The sequence below is a fragment of the Macaca fascicularis genome, chromosome 3, assembly GCF_037993035.2.
Source record: "Macaca fascicularis isolate 582-1 chromosome 3, T2T-MFA8v1.1".
Lineage (NCBI taxonomy): Eukaryota > Metazoa > Chordata > Mammalia > Primates > Cercopithecidae > Macaca > Macaca fascicularis.
Window position 1 is genome coordinate 84,344,320 of NC_088377.1, and position 17,938 is coordinate 84,362,257.

Sequence of the window (17,938 nt, forward strand, 5' to 3'; positions counted from 1 at the left end):
AACAGATCTGTGAACACCCAAAAGTTTTGTTTAAATTATTTTTAGTAGATAAATAATAATTACATATATTTATGATGTCCAGCATGATGTCTTGATATGTGTACACACTGCCGAATGATTAAATGAAGCAAGTTAGCACATCCATCACCTCGCATACTTATGTACTCTTGTGGTGAGAGCATTTACAATCCACGCTCTTAGTTTTTTTCAAATATACAATATATTGTTATCAACTGTAGTCCCCATGCTCTGTAATAAATCTCCTGAACTTATTTCCATCTAACTGAAATTGTATTTCCTTTGATCAACATCTGCCCCACCCTTCCCCACTCCTCCCCTCTCCCCCCGGCCCTTAGCAACCAGCATTCTACTCTCTGCTCCTGTGATTTCAACTTTTTAAGATTCTACATATCAGTGAGATCATATAGTATTTGCCTTTCTGTATCTGGCTTATTTCACTTGGCATAATGTTCGCCAGATTTATCCAGGTTGTCACAAATGACGGGATTTCCTGCTTTTTTTAAAACTGAAGAGTATTCCATTGTGTCTATAAACCACATTTTCTTTATCCGTTCACTCAGTGATGGACATTTATGTTGCTTCCATATCTTGGCTACTGTGAATAGTGTTGCAATGAACACAGGCATGTAGCTATCTCTTTGACATACTGATTTCATTTCCTTTGGGTATGTGAAATTCTATGCATGTATCTTTCTAGTGAGCAGGTCTCAAACCTGTCTCAAAAATTAATTAGCTAATTAAAAGTAGAATAAACCACAATGCTGACCCCTATTTTATTTTGATCAAAATAAGAGATGTCAACCCAATGTTTTAATAAGTGAACTCTTCAAGATCTTCCCTGACAAATATTACTATTTGCTTCTAAGCAATTTCCTTTTGCCCATGAGTTGTAGTCTATGCTCTGTCACCACATTTCAGAAGTTGATGAACCTAGCAAACTCTGTCATCAAGACATGGTCCATGTTCCATCTTTCCAAGGAAGCTGTGAGAATGGAGCCATCTGTGCACTCTTCATGGAAACTGTAGCCATTTGCAATGGCTGCCTGGGGAGAGCAAGTTCAGTGAGTCAGGAGGTTCCAATTTTGCTCTACCTGTTTCAAGTTATCTAGTAAACTGCACTTGCCTCTGCTCATAAATTTCAGCAATCCCATTTTGGCTCCCAGATTTCCTGCAGAAGGGGTTATAATGATGTTATATGATTTAGTGATCTGACAAAAGCTTTGTCCCCACAGCTACAAATCTTAGGCAATCATCTGTTCCAATGTAATGCTAACCTTATGGGTCCCCTGAGTGCAATTTTCATGGCTACCAGAGACTCCCTTAACTGTTGTCTAGTTACATGTTTTGAGAAGCATGTCTTTGGTAATTTTTTTTTTTTTTTGAGATGGAGTCTCGCTCTGTCACCCAGGCTGGAGTGCAGTGGCCTTTGGTAATTTTTAATATAAACATTGCAGATATATCATGCTAATTGATACATATCTGCACCCTGACCCAAGGAGGAAAAATTGGCAAACTTCTAGACAAATTGGAGAAATTTTCATAAGATGAGCTTGTTTTAAAGCAATATCTGCATTATACATTTCTGAGACTATGTATTTTCAAATGAAATGTTTAAATTGTGGGGTATTTTTTCTTCTTCACTGGAGAAGAAACTGTCATTTTTGGAGAACAGTCTATTCCACTTAACTATTTTGGAAAATCTTAATTATGTTAATTAGTCTAAAAACATCATGTGTGCATGTGTTTGTGCACATAAGTGTGTATGTTTTTTAAGGAATAATGTTATGTTTTGCAGAAAGCAAGGCAGAGAAGAATGATCATCCTTAGCAATGAATCCCTGGAAACATTACAGGTTGACATTTTCATTGCAGTGTATTCATGGTTCATGGAACTATCAAACTGCAAAGCACTCACATGTCATTTATTTGAACAAGCCTAAGCATAGGTGTCCAAAGTCCCTTAAGTGACACCCACAGAGACATGCTCCTGTGCCTGATTGACTTTGCTAACAGTGAAGAAATATCTATCTCTTGGGTTTAATACACAGTGAATCTTACTGGCCACCCCTAACCAGAGGCTGGAGGGCAGGGGACCCAGAAATAACACTGGTAGAGGTCAGCCTGATAGGGAGCACAGTAGGGCAGAAAGGGGGGCAGAGGAGGTCCTTGGGGCCAGTGGGGAACATCTGGCACACACCGAATGTTCCTCTAGTCATGGGATGGCAAGAATTAAACAGTTCTTTGTAGTTCTCATTCAGAACTCTTAATCTCATGAAAAGGGATCAAGACCTAGATGAGAAAAGTGACCTCCCCAGGACGCCCAGAAAGGTAGCTGTGGGTTGTCAGCAAGAAAGTTTTCAGACTCCTGGTACACAACTCTTTATTCTGCTAGGTGGACTTGTCAGCTCCTCTCAGGGCAGAGATGATAGTCTGGTTGTGGAAGAGAACAGTGAAGTATCCCCCACCTGGAGTCGACCCTGAATTCTAGCTTGAGGAATCTTGCGAGTTGTCTCCTTGGGATAGTCACAGACCAACCCTGCATGCCTGAGATAAGCGGTCTCGACCTGAGGGGCAAGAAAGCAAATAGTGCTCCAAAACAAGTGAGCTCTTTTTACGAAGCCGAAGTTAACATTCTTGTAATCCTTTTTGGCTTGGAAATGGAAAAAAAAAAATACAATCAGGAAAATGAGAATTAGATTTGCAAATGATATTTTTATAAAAATAAGATAATGCAAAAATCTCATTTTAAAATTTGTTTAAAATGTATCCATTATGTTTTAATGATAACTCAGAGTTATCCCTGAAGAGGCAATAGGAGGAGGCAGAGAAATGCCCCAACTTTTGAACTTGGTATGATGTACATGGATGGCAAAGTTACCCAGAAACATGTGTCCTAAGCAGAAGGAAAGGTCACTGGTTTATACAAACTAAACATCCTAAGTAGATTGTCCCGAGGAAGAGTGCACAAAGCGGTCATCTCGCAACTGCGAGCCACTACTCTAGGGGCCTCTAAGGGCCTCTGACATCAGTTTTTGGCCTTAACTTCCCCCTGGCTACGATTGAGACAGGATGATCTTGTGGTGTAAGAACCTCTGAGGCTGAATCCCTGCCAGGTGATTCAGGGCCATGCAGAAAGCACTACCCTGCTTAGTAGAAATTCTTTCCCCAGAATCCTCGTTGGCTTGCCCTCAGGATCTTAGTTTACTTTGTTTTACTCAAAGGTGATATCACCCAAAAGGTGGGGAAGGCATTACACATTCTCTCCCCACTCCATTTGGAAATCCCCTAACAAGCATTACTAAAGCCCAGCCCTGCTTACCTGGTGAAATCTCATTAATCTCTTGCCCAGGGCACTGCAATTCCAGTGACTGGTCCACGTGGAGAATTGCTAAAGGAGGTTTCCGTGTGCATTTCAGCTGCCTTTGTAGAGACAGCTCAGCAGGTGATGCCGCCAGGCTGCCCTCAGGAGAGGCAGGTGCTTCACAGCTTCTGCTCTGCAGGCTCGACATCAACATGTGACACTGCGGGAGGAGCGGGCACCTCACCCTCCACAGTGCGTGGCTAGAACAGTCATCCAGCCCACACAGCACTTTCTGTTCCACAACCAGCCCAAACTGCCTTTGCAATGCATTGGAAAAGCCACCCTTCCTCCAGCCAGTAGCTGCTATCTGCTGCAACACAGTTGTCAGAAACACGTAGATCTACAAGGCCTGTTTGTGAAGAGAGCCCCACGATTTGACGCCCTGAGTGGTGGGTGGACCAGGGAACATGACACCCCTTCACAGTTGTGGGACCTCAGTGTCAGAAGCACCAAATGATGTGTCTCACTTTGCACTACCTAAAATGAGTTAGGTTTAGTTCCGTGGGCTAAAAATGGAAGTGAGAAAGGAAAAACCAAGACTTAACACCACAGCCAGCTGATAATGGCCCGAATGTTCAGGAGAAATGACAATGTTTTAAGAGAAGAGCCATCTAAAATGTACTAAGAACAAGCAACCCTTGCTTATGAAAAAGTGGTTAATAAAAGTGTGAACTGGCAAAAGGAAAAGATGATTGTAGCTAAATCTCCAATGTGACGCACACCTATTGGGTGCTGTTATATCTGGGAGTATTAGAAAGAGACAGAATTAGTCTTCCACAGATCAGTGTTAGGAGGTTTGTCAATAAAATGTCTCTCACCCAAGATTGTCAGGGACTAAAGTCATAATGTCTAACATCATTAATTGTCAGAAAAACACAAATGCCACCATACACCTTATGGAGTGGCTAACATTTAGAGCACTTACCACACTAAATGTTGGTGAAAATCTAGTGGGAACATAAAAGAGTCCATCTCTTTTGCACAAGGCTGACCATTTTCAGTAAAGTTCAGCACATACTTACCATGTGACCTGGCAATTTGATTCTTGACTATTTGCACAAGTGAAATGAAAAAGATGTCTCCAGAAAGTCTTGCACAGAAATATTCAAAACAAACTTATTCAAAATAGCAAAAGATGAAAACCAAAGACATACCATGCCTATATGTATCCTTAGAAGGGTTTTGTTTTGTTTTGTTTGTTTGTTGCTAAAGTCTCCAAGTTTTTCTTCCCCCTAACACAGACAGATACACAGGAGTACCTGCTTTTCCTTTTAGATTTTCACCTGACTTTTAGGGTCACATGTATGTGAGCTCAATATGCTTTTCTTAGAGCCATTGGAATTTGCAAGAAGAGTATGTCTACTGGCATTAAAACGAAAGTATTGCCCAAAATGTCAATAAAAATTTTCCAGGAAAGTTCAAAACTTATTTTTAATACACACACTCACATGCACACACACACACACACGCCCATACACACAAACACACAGATTTTCACACAAATAATTGTCTATACCGAAGCCTTATTATTGGGTTCCCATATTTAGGTTAAAAAACTGAAAACAACCCTAAAACAAGCACGTGTGTCCACAGTTTTTTATGTGTCTACACAGTTCAATATTATTCAGCAATAAAAAGAAAGCCGCTACTGATACAAACATGAATGTGGGTGGGTCTCTAAAACAAGGCTGAGGGAAAGAAGCCGTGAAGTCTTTTCTACATGTATGCATTGGTTGGTTGGTTGGTTGGTCGGTCGGTTGGTTGGTTGGTTGGTTGGTTGGTTGGTTGGTTGGTTGTTGGTGCTGACAGGAAGCATGTTGTTCTTGATCCAAGACAGACCTAATGATTCACAGAGCATCTTGTGTCAGCTCCCCCATGCAGCCCCTCCCCATGGGGCAATGCAAGAAGAGCAGTGGACACCTATGCATGTGGTTTGGTTTGTACTACAGGAAGGAGTTCCAAATCATAAATCTTGCAGCTTATGTGGGTGGCTGGTACAGCTGCCTGACTCCCCTCTGGAGGAAAGAGAGAAACCTGTCTTTTTTTGACATAAACAGATCCTCTCGGGTGGGAAGGAGAAGCCTTCAGGTCCATTGCCCTTTGGAATGTAAGCTAATGGCTGCACAGCAGATGAACCATAGTGTCTCTGGAATAACTCCCCATCTCTAACTTCTTAGACATGGTTACCATCAATCATCCTTCAGCCCAGGTGGCCAGGACCTTTTGCTCAAAAGCCCAGATCACACAAAAACTTGAAAATATTCATGGAGTGTTGTTTTTTTGACAGAAACCAGACATTAAAAACTCCATATGGTATAATTTTGTGTTAGGAAATACAAAACATCGAAGTGAATGTGTAGTGATAGAATGCAATCAGCAGCTTTCTAGGGCTGGGACAAGTTGGGTGATTGACGGCAAAGCAGAAATTTCTGAGATGATGGGAATGCTCTATGTCTTAATTTTGGTCATAGTTTCACCACTGTCATATTTGTCAAGGCTTGTCAAACTGAACACTTAAAAGCAGAGCATTTACAGTCACGCTGGAATCCTCAGCAACATTGTTGATAAGCCCAGCTTGGACAGATTCCTTTGAGCTGTTTACATGGAGACTGCTGGGCAGCTTCCAGCCACACTGGTCAATGCTCCTACTTCTATACCCCTCTTTTCTTTCTTCGACTTACATACAAATAGTCAAGTACTGCATAATAATATTTTAGTCCATTATGGACTATATTATAGTGGCCCCAGAAGATGATAATACTGAATTTTTACGGTACTCTTTCCATGTTTAGATAAACAAATGTTTCCCATTGTGTTACAATTGCCTAGAATGTTCAGTATAGTCACATGCTGTACAGGTTCGTGGCCTAGGAGCAATAGGCTATACCATATAGCCCAGGTGTGTAGTAGGCTTTACCATCTAGGTTTGTATAAGTATACCCTGTCATGTTTGCACAATAACAAAATGGCTTAATGACACATTCCCCAGAATGCACATCAGTTTGTTAAGAGATGCGTGACTGTGTATGACTTGTGTACTTGGTTTCACTATATGCACGATATGTAAGTCAAATGTTCCTATAAAGTGAGGGTACCAAAAACTGGAGCCTCTCATTTTCCATTTCTTATACTCTCAAGTCTCACACCTAGCATATCATATGCTCTTTGAAATGATAATAATAATAATAATAGAATCTCATGTTTGAAAACACTGCCACTGTAGGATGGCTCCCCACTCTCAATCACTATATTAACAACATAAGAATGAGTCCAGTTTAGGGAGTTAAGGCTCTGCATCATGGTGTTACATAGCTAAGGCTTCATTGAGCTCTTCCTTTACGTTGGTGTGTAGAATACTCAGAAGTAATACAGCTTCTGTTTTCCTTTTTTTCTTTTTGCCATATGATATTAAAATTGATAGGAAAAGCGCAGCTTCTCTAAAGCTGCAACATGGAGTTACAGAGGAATGTTTAGTGCTTTTTTTTTTTTTTTTTTTTTTTTTTTTGTCTTTCCAATAGCCACTGTTGCTAAAGAATGGAAATTAAGCCATATCCTTTAGCAACAGAGTGATACAGCTGAGCAAAATATTTTTAAAATAAATGTTTCTCTTACATTATAAAGATGACATGTTGTTGTTTGGGAACATTTAGAAGATACAGAAAAAGTAGAAGGGAAAAAATATCAGACTACACTTAAACTCTTGAAAATTGGTTTCTGCCAAAAGGCCCATAATTCTTTTAAATGCCTTTTCCTCACCCCAGTGATTGCTTCATTTCTCTGCTGTTTAGACTCCTCTATCTCATGAGCCCAGAAAAAACTCACTGCTCTTTGTGTTAGAAATCAACATGATTTAGAACTGTTGAATTAGAATCTGGTTATCCCATATTCCATGGAAATGACACATATTATAGGTTGAATCCACCTGGATAATTTCCTGTAATTCCTTAGTCTGGAAACCTCTTGTTAACCCCAGCCACCTCCCACTCATTTTCACACCCATCATCACAAGCTTTTCTTGTTAACAGAATTTCCAAGTTGCACCCACCTGTCCACACACATGCACAGAATTCCTTCTCCTAAAATGGCCCTATTTTAAGGAATCTAAAATATTCCTCAAAAAAATCATGAGAAAAATAAATTCCTTCTTCTACAATGGAAATAGGGGAGAATCAAATATATACAAATCTTGTCTTTGTGGATTTACAGTAGGGAATGTAAGGCACAAGCACAAAAGCACCGAGCTGAGGCAGAAAGTAATGGTTAGCTTATAGAGTAAGCAGAAAAAACGATTCTGAAAACACTATACATGTACACTACAACTGAACAATTAAGTAAAGGAATGGCAGGTGGTAAGAGCCAGGTTTCTCACTGTCGGAGAGGCAACAAGCAAGAGAAGAGGCTCTAATGACCCATATGGTAATGGATTAGACTTGGAAACATCACCGTGAACTCATGTTTATCTTGATATAGAGATAGGCACACATAGAAATGTGTACACACACAGGTTGGTATACATATGTATTTTCTTGCTCTGTCAGGTGAAAGTGCCTGCAAGCAACTATACCCCAGGCCCAGCAAGCACAGACATCTTGCACCCAGATCTTGGTGTCCAACATCATTCTCTGATGAAAGGAGCCAGGGGTTCTCAGAAAAATTGCTGATTCTAGGACTGGAACAGGAAATAGACAAGATGATCCTGAAGCATCTTACTGTGCCAAAAAGTGAGGAAGTGCTGAAAATAAAACCCAAAACAAACAAACATGACGGGGGCATGTCAAAGGAACACAGAAACCAACTGGAAAAGGTCTCAGTGGCCAAAACTGAAACAATTTGAAAAACAAAATAAAGTAACATTGGATGATAATTCAAAATGTGAAATAAATAAACATGAGTCCATACTGATCAAAATAAAACACTGAATAAATAAATAAATGGGGGTGAAGAGACAAATGTCCTAGGCGGGAGCATTCCAAATAATTTATGTAGAAACTCTGGCCTCTAGAAGATGGAGTAAACTCCTCACCCCTTAAGTGTTGATTGTTCATAGTGTCTTCCATCCAAAGAGTACAGTATGAAAAGAAAAAGAGTAACTTGACAGTGGAGAAACCTCACCAACATAACCTCAACCAGAGATCAGGGTCAACAGCAACAGGGCGAAGTCATGCTGACTGTGCTTACCCTTGACAGGACGTGATGAAAATGGTCCTCTATCTCTGTGGCCTTCCTCCCAAGAACCTATAACTCCAGTCTGTTGATGAGAAAGATGTTAGACAAATAACAGTTAGGAGACATTACACAAAACACCTAACAAGTACTCCTCAAACTGTCAAGATCATCAAAAGCAACAAAATTCTGAGAAACTGTCACAGCTCAGAGGAGCTGGAGGAGATACAACGACTAAATGCCATGCAATATCCACAATGGGATCTTGGATCAGAAAACGAACATAAGGTAAAAATTAAGGAAATCTGAATAAAGTACAGACTTTAGTTAATAACAGTGTTGCCGTGTTGATTCATTAATTGTGACACATGTACCATACTAATATAAGGTGTTAAACAGGTATATGGGAACTCTCTGTACTATCTTTGCAATTTTTCTATAAAATAGAATGAACCTAATGCCTATCAATCAATTATATATATATACACACACACACACACACACACACACACACACACACACACACAATGGAATACTATGCAGCCATAAAAAGGAATGAATTAACGGCATTTGCAGTGACCTGGATGAGATTGGAGACTATTATTCTACATGAAATAACTCAGGAATGGAAAACCAAACATTGTATGTTATCACTGATATGTGAGAGCTAAGCTGTGAGGACACAAAGGCATAAGAATAAAACAATGGACTTTGGGGATTTGGAGGGGAAGAGTAGGAGGAGAGTGAGGGATAAAAGACTACAAATGTGGTGCAGTGTATACTGCTCATGTGATGGGTGCGCCAAAATCTCACAAATCACCACTAAGTAACTTATTCATATAACCAAATACCACCCGTACCCCAATAACTTATGGAAATTTTTTAAAATTATAAATTAAAATTAGAAATCATAAAATTTATAATTATAAATTAAAATTACATAAATTAAATTAATATAAATTATAACATGATTGTTATAAAGAAACAAATTTTTCCATAAAATGAGATTATTCTAAAATGGAAAGTCTATTTAAAAACAAGTAAATAGAAAGAAAGATGGAGATTCAGAGGGAAGAAAAGTGAAGAAGCATTTTTATGTCTATCGATATGCATTTGATCTTCATGGCAAGAGTGCTGTTCCTATTTTAACTATGATAAAACAGTAAAATTCAGCTACTTATCCAGTGTCACAGAGCAAATTCCAGTTGATATAAATATTTGGATGTTTATTCTGTACTGTTTGGTATACTTTTCTATATCTGGATTTCCTTACCAATAAAAGCACTCACTGCTGACTTAAAAGAATGACAGCAGAAAAATTATGGGAGGAATAAAAGATATCAAATCTCCATTCGCAATACATTCCTATAACTTGCCTGGTACTTGAGAGCTTTCAAGATGCTTGCACCAAAAGAAACTATCAACAGAGTAAACAGGCAACCTACTGAATGGAAGAAAACTTTTGCAGATTACGCATCCAACAAATATCTAATATCCAGAATCTATAACAAACTTTAACAAGTCAACACACACACAAAAACAAACCTCATTATAAAATGGGCAAAGGACATGAACAAACACTTCTCAAAAGAAGACGTACACTCAGCCAACAAGCAGATGAAAAAATACTCAACATAATTAATCATTAGAGAAACGCAAATTAAAAACCACAATGAGATACCATCTCACACCAGTCAGAATGGCTACCATTAAAAATTCAAAGAACAACAGATTCTGGTAAGGTTGCAGAGAACAGGGCTCACTTGTACACTGCTAGTGGGAAAGTAAATAGTTCAGCCACTGTGGAAAGCAGTTTGGAGATTTCTCAATGAACTTGAGACAGAAATACCCTTCAGCCTAGCCAACCCATTATAGGGTATATACCCAAAGAGATACAGATCATTCCACTGAGAAGACCTATGCGTGCATATGTTGATCACAGCACTATTTACAATTGCAAAGACATGGAATCAACCTAGATGCCCATCAGTAGTGTGAATAAAGAAAATGAGGTACATATATACCATGGAATAATACACAGCTATAAAATAACAAAATTATGTTCTTTCAGGGTAATGGCTGCAAGTCTAAGCAAATTAAGACAGAAACAGAAAACCAAACACCACATATTCTCACTTGTAAGTGGGAACTAAACATAGAGCACACATGGACACAAAGAAGGGAACAATAGACACCAGACATACTATTCTAGGTGGTGAAAATTTTCTGCATCTTGGCTATGCAATTGTATTCATTTCTCAAAACTCATTAAAATATGCACTTAAAAGTTGGTTTTTTAAAGTATAAATTCCTAAACCTCACCAAAACATATTTGCAATAAACATCTCCCCGTGCCTTGCCCCACAGACACGATATCATGCTGTTATAATAATAGTGTATATACAATTTTTTGAGAACTCTCTTCCCACTGGATATACTTTTTGAATAGCTTTCCCTGTTGCTGCACTATTGTGAGTCTGAAATGCTGCCATTCAGGATGGTCCTAGGCTCCACCCGCTGGAGGAAAAACAGCTAATCCAATGAGATCCAACATGTGATAAGACCAGCATCCTGAGTGTGCTTTCTGGTGTTGTGAAAGTAATTGACGTGCCACCAGTCCCAAACTCACATTTTCTCCGTGAGCTATCTGGGGGATGCAATCGTGTCAGAGAGCTGGGAGGCATCAGAAGTGAGGCTGGCACAGACCCCTCTGAGCAGGCCAGGGATGCGTCTCTCCTCCCCTTCTCTCACACACTCCCTAGTGTGAAGCTGCTGACTCCATGCCATGTGTACTTTTAGAAGTGAAATGCCCCAGCCCACTTCACTCTCAGCACCTATGGATTGGAGTGAACACTGAAGTTAGCAGACATCTGAATAAGAATTGAAAAGAAATCCAAATAGAAAAACCACATTCCCTTCCAGTCAAGTTAAAGCCATAATTTTAAATTAATCACTCACATTCTGTTCAGAGATTATTTTCTTGGTCTATGGCATAGTCTCCCAGGATATTCATAACTGGTAATAAAAATTATGAGGGCAATTAAAAATACCAAGACTCAGGTTCCCCACAATGAGCCAACCAAATGGACCATCATCCATCCCGAGGGCAACCATTAGGTGCCTTCTCTGATGGCCTCTTCCAGAGGGCTTCTCCAATTACAAAAGTCTGTGACTTGTGATGACATAATCTCCTAAAACCCCAAATCTTCTGCAGATTCCTCTAACTCCAGTAACCCCCAAAGCAGGGCAAACTAAATGGATAGTCCATTTCCTTCCCAGGGGATAGAGTCAGAGTCATTAAAAGTGGTCTTTAATGTGAGAAATTGAAAAGGAGTTGGGAAAGTGATAATAACTTCTCCAAGACCAGAAGAATGTCATTAAAGACATGGGAAAGCAGTGAGAACTCTGCTCACTTTGGGCAGTTACTGCTTGATGTTGAAAACATAAAGGAGTTCATGGGGAATGAGACAAAGCTTTCATGCTATGAGGAGTGACTTCCAGGGTAAGCAAGGTCCTGAAGGAGATGTACTCTAGGGCAGGTGAAGGAGTGGCCACTTCAAACAAAAACAACAGCATAAAAGGGGCATAGAGGGGAGAAGCGGTACTACAGGTAGGGAGGAGGGGAGAGGGTCACACCTGGGGCAGACCACAAACATTGGCAGAAAGAGGAGGGGGACAGAATAGAGCAGCCCAGAACCATGGGTGCCTTTCTTCCCATTGTGCAATTTTTTGTTTGTGTGTTTTTGTTTCTGAGACAGAGTCTCACTCTGTTGCCCAAGGTGGAGTGCAGTGGTGGTGCTATCTCGGCTCACTGCAACATCCATCCCCCAGGTGCAAGCAATTCTCCTGCTTCAGCCTCCCCTACTGAGTAGCTGAGATTACAGATGCCTGCCGCTGTGCCCCACTAATTTTTATATTTCTAGTAGAGATGGAGTTTCACCATCTTGGCCAGGCTAGTCTTGAACTCCTGACCTTGTGATTCCTCCACCTCGGTCTCCCAAAGTGCATTTTTTGATGCTGAGTAAAACTGAAAACTGTGCCCCAGTGGAAGGCTGTCATCCCACACACCTTACACTCATGAAGTTTCTCCCCAGTGCAAACTCTGATGCAGAACCTAGTTGATTTTTCAACTGGATGCTTTCCCACATTCCTGGCATTCATGAAATTCTCCCCCAGTGTGTGTTCTTTGCTGCACTGTGAAGCAAGAGACACAGGGAGCCTTTGCCAGCATTCCCCACGTTCACAGACATTTTCCCAGCACGGAATCTCTGGTGCTAAAGAAATACCCACCTCGGGCAGAAGGCCCTGCATGCTCTTTACATTCATAACGTTTCTCTCCCTGTAGACTCTGTGATGCTGAATCGGGACAAAGGAAGACTAAAACTACACCCACATCCTTTACATTTGTAGGGCTTCTCCTTGGCATGAATGCACACTCATGCACCGAAAAGCATGTTCATATTCCTTACATTCAAAGGCTTTCTCCCCAGTGTGGGTTCTCTGATGCTAAATAAGTTTTTCATTATATCTGAAGGTTTTCCCAAAGTCCTTACATTTCTAGGGCTTCTCTCCATTATGAAGTTTCTGATGTTGGAGGAGGGATTTTCTTCCCTCCTTTCTTTCCTCCTTCCCAATGCTCGATGAAGACATTGTCCACATGCTTGATATGAGTAGGGCTTTTTCCCAGTGTGGATTTTCTGGCACCATGACCATTTCAACCCATATCTGAAACCTTTCCCATCTTCTTTCTACTGTAGAGCTTCTCACGAGCAGGGATCCTGTGGTGCTCGTGAAGATCTGAATGTCAGTTGAAATATTTGCTACATGTATGGAATATCTGCATCCTAGCAATGCTCTGAATTGCAATGAGGTGTGTGCTGACTTCACTTTTTCCCAATTTCTTGGCTATCTCCTCTTTAGAGGGTGGAGGGTTATAATCTTGGGCTGTCAAAACCCTAAATTCTCTGCTCTTTAATTTTGTTTTCTTCCCCGTGTCGTACAGCTGCAGCTTCTCTGAACCGTCCCTGAGGTCAGAGTCCTGGGGAACATCAGCAATGCTGCCCTGGACATCTGACACTCAGGCTCCTCTGGAATGTTCAGCTTTGGACCTGGTTCCCACTCCCGGTCTTGGTTTTTCCACCTATGCAGCATCTCTCAGAGCCTCTTCATCCATGGGTGCCCAAGGATCAATGCTGTTTTTGTTTGTTTGTTTGTTTGTTTGTTTTTGTCTTTAGTTTTCTAAAGTTCAAGTAAGATATGTTTTGCTTTGTAATTATTTAGGCTTATCTTGTTTGGAGAACACTCAGCTTTTTTAAAGTGTTGCTTTATGTTCTTTGTCAAATCAGAGACATTTTCAGCCTTTGTTTCTTTAGGCAGTTTCTCAGCCCCACGCTTTTAGTCCCCTCCTTCTGGGACTCTGATGGTACAAATGTTAGATCTGTGTTACTGTCTCACAATTTCCTCACTGTTGTTCATATTAGGTAATTATACTGCTATATCTTCAAGTTCACTGATTCTTTCTTTTATAGTCATCCTGTTAACAAGCATATCCAGCAAGTTTTAAATTTCAATCATTGTATTTTTCAATTCTATCATTTCCTTTCAGTTCTCTTTCACAGTTTCTTTTCTTTGATTCCACTTCTACTTTTTAATTTGTTTCAGGAGTACTTGTAATCGCCTGATACAATCTTTAGCAAAAAGAGCAAAGCTGAAGCTGAAGACATCATACTACCAGACTTCGAAATACACTGTTGGGGTTCAGAAAAAAGTAGCCCAAAATGAAAGCCTCAGAATCAGCCTCAGAAACAAAAGTTTTTCTTTGACTTTTCATGCCTTCCTGTCTCTCAGTCCCACTCTTCCCTGAGGCTTGCCATAGAAACTAGAATTCCCATTTGCTAATGTGACTCATAGAAACCAGAATCTCTTTTCCCTAAAGACAGTCATAAAACCTAAACATAGTACTCTAATTTTTTCTCCACCTTGCTATGTAAAAGCTGGCCACAGAAAAAAGTTACCTGATCTACCTTGCTTGACTATGGGTCATAAGACCCCCCATTCCAGAGAGCATCCTGCTCTGCACCCAGAAGGAAGGAATGCCGCTCAGAGAGGCTAAGAGGAATACTGACAGACAGGCCTTGCTGGGTTTCCCCACTCCATCTATTAGCATTACATCATGCCCTTTTTGTCCACTCGTATTTCTTCAAAACTGTTCACACTTTGTTGAACCTAAGCACAAAAGTGGACGATTTCCCCTGAATCTTCATTCTGAAGAGGTCTTCATTCTGAAGGTCTCTGTTTACACATGTTAAATAAATGTGTATGCCTTTATTAATACACGTTTTGCAAGTTGATTTGTCAATGAATTTTCTGAGGGCATAGGGGGAAATCTCCCCTTGGTCCCTGCAATACTGCAAAGCTGTCATGGCCAAAACAATATGACACCTGCACAAAAACAGACACATAGACCAACAGAGTGGAATAGAGAGCCCAGAAAGGAATCCACACATCTAGAGCTAACTGATTTTTAACAAAGGTGAGGAAAAGGCAGTCTCTTTAATAAATGCCGCTGAAAAAACTGGATATCCACATGCAAAAGAATGAAAAAAAATCAACTCAAAATAGATTAAAGACTTAAATGTAAGACCCCGAACTATGAAAGAACTAGAAGAAAATACAGGGCAGATGTCCATGACGTTGGTACGGGCAAATAATTTTTGGCTAAGACCTCAAAGGCATAAGCAACAAAAGCAAAAATAGACAAATAGAATTACATCAAATTGAAACGCTTCTGAGGTAGGAGAATGGCGAGAACCTGGGAGGCAGAGTTTGCAGAGAGCCGAGATTGCGCCACTACACTCCAGCCTGGGCAACAGAGCAAGACTCCGTCTCAAAAAATAATAATAATAAAAATAATAAGAAAATAAAAAATAAAATAAAAAGCTTCTGGACATCAAAAAAATCAACAAAGTAAAGCAATTACTCACAAAATGGGAAAAAATGTTTACAAACTATAGAAGTAGATTATTTCAATAGCCCTATCACTAAAAGGAAAATTGTGCTAAGAATTTTTTAATGAAATCTTAATTTAATCAAGATTTGACTTTCAAAACGAAATCTCTAAACCCAGACAATTTCACTGGAAAATTATACCAAAGTTTTAAAGAATTATTAGCAATGATTCTACACAATCTATTCAGGAAAATTGAAGAAAGGAGGTTCATTTGCCAGTTCATTTTATGAAGCTAGTATTATCATGATGCCAAAACTAAACAAAGACAAAACAAAAAAGGAAAAAAGAAGGCCAATATCCCTCATGAATATAGACACAAAATTCCTTAACAAAATACTAACAAATAGAATTCTGTAATACATAAAAAGAAGTATACACTATAACTACGTGGCGTTTACTCCAGGGTTGCAAAGCTAGTTCAATATTCAAAAATCAATCAACACAATGCACCATATCAACAGGCAAAAATGGAACAATTACATGATCTTAGCAACCAAAGCAGAAGAAACATCTGAAAAAAAAAATTCAACACTTACTCATAGTGAAAGCTCTCAGAAAAATAAGAGTGCAGGTGAACTTCCTCATCTTGATAGGGACCAGCTGCACAAAACCTATAGCTCACATTATACCTAATGACGACAGACTGGATGTGTCCTAACATCAGTAACTACATAAGAATGTCTCCTCTCATCACTCTTAGCCAACATAGTGCTAGGCATTCTCACTAGTGGAATGTAAAATATTTAGATGTAAATCTAACAAGACGTGTGTGTGACAGACATAACACATTTATGAGCTGGAAGACTCAACACAGTAAAGTTGTAAATTTAAATACTGATTTAATGAAATTGCTATTAAAATCTTAGCAGGAATTTTGTTGATATAGACAAGATTATACTGAAACTCATAAGGGAAGGCAAATAAATTAGAATAGCTAAAATAATTTTGAAAAAGAAATAAAATGGGGTAAACAAGTCCATTCAATATTAAGGATTATTATATAGCTATAGTAATCAGGACTATTTGATGCTGGTAGAAGGACAGACAGAGATTTAAAAAACAGAACAGAAATAAACATAAATAGGCCCAACTGATTTTTGACAAAGGTATATAAATAATTCAACAGAGCAAAGATAGCCTTTTCAACAAATGATGCTGGTGCAATTGAATATCAATAGGCAAAAGTAAATGAACAAATGTCAAGTTAGAGCTAAGTCTTATACTTTATATAAAAATTAATTAATGATGAATCACAGATTTATATGTAAAAAGTAAAACTATAACTTGTTTATAAAAACATTCAGAGAAAAATGGAGGCATCTTTGCTTCTATCTAGGAGGAGCTGAATGAGTGAATTACCTAAGCTTCCGTCTAGGAGGAGGTCTGTTAAACGTCATGTAAATACGGGAGACGATACATCGATGATAACTGAAACCAATGAAACAGACAACAACAACAGAGAAAATCATGAAGCCAAAATCTGGTTATTTGAAAAGATCAGTAAGTTGGCACAATTCAAGTCAGATTAATTCAATAAAAAGGACAGAAAACAAATTTAAGAATAAAAAAGAGGATACACTCACAGTTCTACAGACAGAAAAAAATTAAGAGGATATAATTAATAAGATTTTGTCAATAAAACTGGCATTTTAATAAAATAGCAACTTCAGTGAGAGATATAAATTACCAAAATTGACTCCCAAAAATAGAGAATATGAGTGACTCCGTATTAATGAAATTTAATTTAATTAAGATCTGCTCACAAAGAAAATTCCAGATCTCAATGGCTTACCTGATGAAATCAACCAAACACTTACCAAGAAGTCACAGCAATTTTACACAAATTTCTCTATAAAATGTAAGAGAAAAGAATATTTCCCAGCTTACTGCAAAAGCTCAGCATTAGGCTGATACCAACACCAAACGAAGATATCGTAAGAAATGAAAGTTAGAGACCAGTCACTCTCATGAAAAAAGTCACAGTAAAATTCTTTGTGAAATATTAACCTATCCTCAGATACACCAGGCCCTGTGCCTGGTCTGTATTTTGAATGGGAGGATGGGGGACATGGAAAAAGAAAAAAGTATCAGCAAATAGAATTTATCAAATTATGAAAAGATATTGCATCATGGCCTAAAGACATTTAACCAATGAATACAAGGTCTAACAATGAAATTCACCATTTTAAAAAATAAAGGAGAAAAGTCTTATGATCATTACTACAGATGTGTGTATGTGTGTAATATAACATAACACATACATAAATATATGATACATACATGCACATATACATGAGCAATGATTCTATCTATTTACAGATAGGTAAGTTTTTCATAGATACCCTTTATCAAGTTAAGGAAGTTTCTTTCTATTCCTAGTTAGCC

General features: G+C 39.0%; 1 long non-coding RNA gene across 8 annotated transcripts; it reads right to left on the bottom strand.

The window, feature by feature from the left end:
- Window positions 1-2,386: 2,386 nt before the first annotated feature.
- LOC107129197 (uncharacterized) lies at window positions 2,387-17,510 on the bottom strand. 8 transcript variants are annotated; one of them, XR_010585674.2, is made up of 5 exons: window positions 17,371-17,510; window positions 16,913-16,981; window positions 8,560-8,629; window positions 3,340-5,220; window positions 2,387-2,584 (listed from the first exon to the last, which is right to left on the bottom strand). It is a non-coding gene; the product is annotated as an uncharacterized lncRNA (long non-coding RNA). The 8 variants fall into 8 exon arrangements; XR_010585673.2 differs by having other exon boundaries at window positions 2,387-5,220; XR_012433204.1 differs by having other exon boundaries at window positions 2,387-8,113.
- Between the last annotated feature and the right edge of the window lie 428 nt (window positions 17,511-17,938).